This window comes from Triticum aestivum, chromosome 3A (genome assembly GCF_018294505.1).
Source record: "Triticum aestivum cultivar Chinese Spring chromosome 3A, IWGSC CS RefSeq v2.1, whole genome shotgun sequence".
Lineage (NCBI taxonomy): Eukaryota > Viridiplantae > Streptophyta > Magnoliopsida > Poales > Poaceae > Triticum > Triticum aestivum.
In genome coordinates, this window is record NC_057800.1 from 508,682,925 (window position 1) to 508,687,495 (window position 4,571).

The window sequence follows — 4,571 nt, forward strand, 5'->3', positions numbered from 1 at the left end:
TGAACAAATGCAAAACATTTTTGTATATAATGTTCCCCCCAATTCTTTACAATTTTAGGTCAATTTTGAAAATGGTCAAAATTGTTTTTTGGCTTTGATTTTTGCAAACTTTGTCGGAATGGGGCAAATAATATACCGCTACATAGCTATATAAAATGCGAAACTTTCTCATATAGAAAGTTCTCTTCGATTCCTAGCCGTTTTTACGTAATTTTTAAAAACATGAGATCATGCGTTCTGCCTTCAGTACGAAAACAAAGTCTCTGAAAATGCACTGCCTGGAGAGATTGAACTTCACTCTATTTTTCATTTGCTTTTTTTGCCCATAACTCCCCAACCACTTAGTGGAGAGCAAATGATATACTAATGGAAAGCTATTGAACACGTGCAACTTCCATGTGTTGATCACTTTTTTCATATTACTGCCGGTTTAAGAGATATTTTTGAATACGTAAAAACGTGTTTTCAACGGTATACGTGAAACTTTTAAACCGTTTATCTAAATGTAGCATATAATATACCATTGAAAAGCTTATGAATATGAGCAACTTTTTCTTGTAGACAGTCGTTACAATTTCATTGCCTTTTGCGAGAATTTTTAAAAATGGCAAAAACAATGTCATTTTTTGTTGCCTTTTTTGAACATGTAAATGAACGGCGGACGTCTCAACCTTGAATTTTGAACCGTGCACAGAGGAGGACGTGAACTTCTTGGAACAAACATTTTAGGCTTTTTGTTTTTTATTCTTTTATTCTCATCTGAAACGCATCCTATGTAACCATTGAACTGCTCGCTATTTTCACTTTGAACTTCTATCACGTATTTTTGTTCGTAATTCCTCACCCATTTCGTCAGAGTTGCACAAATGATATACCATTTAGGAACCTATTGAAAAGACGCAACTTTTTTATACTGTTAAATTTCTCTTTTCGAATAATAGACACCAATTTATTTTAACCGTTTATTTTGGAATAAGAATGTTGTATGCCCTTGGAAAGTTGTTGAATATGAGGAACTTTTTTCATCTAGAGCATTTTTGTTTCAAATTTATAATGGTCTCAGAGATTTTTTAAAACAGCAAAAAACAACTATTTGTATGTGTTTTTGAGCTTGTAAATACAAGGTGAACCTCTCTCAAAACAAGTTTTGGACTTTCCCATGCTGAGCACCTGTACTTCTAGCAATAAACTTTTCATAGTTTGCCTTTTTATTCTTTTTATCATATGAAAACACACACCATGCCGTACATGGACTTCTGGTTGTTTTCTAATTGAACCGATCTCTAATTTCCTTGCCCCTAACTCCTAAAGCACTCATCAAATTTGAGGAATGATACCAATAGAAAACTATTGGAAAGTGTTTTTTTACAAAATCATTATGGGTTACGAGCATCTTTTTGAACACGCTAAAACTTGTTTTGAACGGTATATACAAAACATTCAAATTATATTATGTGAATAATGTGTATGATATACCATTTCAAAGCTTATGTTTTTTGAAGCAATTTTTCATGTAGACAATTTTTCCAAATTCATTGTGATTTATGATTAGTTTTTAAAATGCAAAAAATGTTATCGATTTTTTAACATTTAAAAATCTGAGTTTTTTTATAAACTTGATAGTTCTCTCTTATTTTAATTTGAAATTCTTAGTTCTATTTTATAGAAGAAAAATCATCTTTTCTAAGAAAGCATCGAACAACTTTTTTGTATTAAATTAAATACTTTTTTTCTAGAAACGAGAATTTTTTTTGTATACATCGAGCTGCTCCGTTATTTTAGTTTGAACTTCTTGATTTTATTCTTTAGTAACGAGGAAAATTTGAGTTAAAAAAGCCAAAAATGACATTGTTTTTATTTATTTTTTTGAACTTTTAAATCCTAGGGTTTAGTATACTTTGAACTTCCGTGCTATTTTTATCTGAACTTCACATTCTTATTTTAGATTAAAGAATTGTTTTTGATTTTTAAATAAACATCATGTTTCATTGTTTCTTTCAATTAGAAATTCATAGTTGATTAAATTTGTTAACACAGTATAGACGCAAGCGCTAATATACACGCGCATACACTCACTACTATGATTACACACACACACACACACACATACATCCTATCTCTATGAGCACCTCCGAAAGACTGAGCCGGCTATCATCTTGAAATTTATGAAGTCACCGTAGGCACCTTGTCATTGACGGGAACATCTCCCCCACTGAATGCACATCGCCGGAAATCCTGAAATAAATTCAGGAATAAATGCGAGCACCAAGACTTGAACCCTGATGGGCTGGCCATAGCACAGTCCCTCTAAACATCTAACCACAGGTTGTTCGCGCGGTTGATTCTTTAATATTAAGGGATATGTGCGTATTTTAACATCGGTAAAATCCTAGTTTTTAAATAAACATTGAACCACTTCATTATTTTCCTTAGAACTTCTAGATTTTTTTAGAAACAATGAATATCTATTTTCAAACTTATTTAGTTGTTCCTTTTATAATTTGAACTCCTTCGTTTTATTCTTTAGTAATGAGAAAAATCTGAGTTTTTTCTAATCTTCGGACTTCTCTATTATTTAAATTTAAACTTCTTACTCTTATTCTTAGGAAAAAAATATGTTTCTAAATAAGCATCAAACATTTTTTATTGAACTTCATACTTTTATTTTTCCTAGAAACAGAAAGAATCTGAGTTTTCCTTGTACATCGAACTACTCCTTTATTTTAAATTTAATTCTTCATTTTATTCTTTAGTAAAAAAGGAAAATCTGAGTTTTTTATAAATATCGAAGTTCTCTATTTTTGTAATTTGGACTTGTGGGTCTATTTCTTTTAGTAATGAAAATATCCTAGTTTTGTAATAAATATTGAATCATCCGTTATTTAAATTTGAACTTCCAGAGTTTTTAAAAATTAATATACGGTGAAAGTCCTTTTTTATGTTTTTTGAACTTCTCTATTTTTAAATTCTAGACTTCATGGTTAAGAGCATGTTTTGAACATGCTAAAACTTGTTTTTAATGAGATGCATAACAAATTCAAATTATATTATGCAATGACGTGTATGATATATATGTGGAATGCTTTATCTTGAAGAAGCAATTGTTTCATGTAGACATTTTTTTTTCAAAATCATTGCCATTTTATGGGTAGTTTTGAAAATGCCAAAAAACGGCATCGATTTTTTTACCTTGTAAATTCGAGGGTTTTATAAACTTTGAACTCCTGTGTTATTTTAATTTGAACTTCTTAGTTTTAGTTTAGAAAAAAATTGACATTTTTAAGTAAATATCTAACCACTTTTTTTTCTAGAATTGAATTAAATACATTTTTTCTAGCAACGAGAAGAATGACAATTTTTTGCATGCACCGAGCTGCTCCTTTATTTTAATTTGAACTTATTAGTTTTATACTTTAATAGTGAGGAAATAAGATTTTTTTTTAACTTCATTGTTCTAAAATTTGAAATTCTTGGTTGTATTCTTTTAATAATCAGAAAAATCTGAAATCTTTTATAGACATCAAACTTCACCATTTTCTAAAATTTGAACTTCTTAGTTTAATTTTTTAGTAACAAGGAAAGTCCTATTTTTCATAAACATTGAACCGCATCGTTATTTTAATTTGAACTTCTAGTTTTCTATAATGGGGCCAATTTTTTTATATCAATTATTTTGGAATATTCCTCTTTTTTTAATTTGAACTTCTTTGACTTTTTTATGAACAGGAGAAATCTGTTTTTTATGAAGTTGTTTGAAGTACTTTTCTATTTGAACTTCTTGCTTAATTTATTTTGTCTTTGAGATTTTTTAAATATCAACATCATCGTAAGTTCTTGTAAACCTCTATTTTTAAATGTAATGTAATAAAAAATTCTTATTTTCTCAAATGAAAACACACACCATGTAGTACGTGAACTTCACACTGTTTTCACTTTAAACAGATCTCTATTTTTTTTAACAAAATCATGACGGGTTAAGAGCGTCTTTTCAACACGGTAAAACTTGTTTTGAACGATATAAACATTGGTCTCCGTGCTTTGTTGTGAACAAGGTGGGTTGCGGGCTTTGTTGTGATGTGGTGGAGGGGGGGCAGCGACAACGGGTGCGTGCCTCTTTGTGGCGGTGGCGTCCTCCCTCGTGCGGTGCCATGTTGTATGGGTGCTCTTCGTTTAGCTGCTTTGTGCCATGTCCGCTTCTCATGGATTCTCTAGGGTATGAGGGGATAGGGTTCCCCTCCTTTAGCGGTTTCACACCGACGTGTCATGCGAGTCAAAGCTCCTTCTTTTGGTCTTGGCAGCCCCCTCGGATCTCTTCACTTCCTGTGGACACTTGCTTCAACCCTTCTTTCCATTCCGACAACTTTTCCTCTTTCGTGTCTAGTCGATGGGCATTCGCAGTGGACCGCTCTAGATGCGTAGTCGGTGGCATGCTGGGAGTGTCTGGTTCCTTTCATGTGGTTGCCTTTCACTGACATTTATCTTGGTTCTAGGGTGAAACATTTGTATCTATTGATGGTACGGGGCCTTTCGAGCTAGGCGAGGGTGCAGGGGCCTCCTTCGGCGAGGGATCT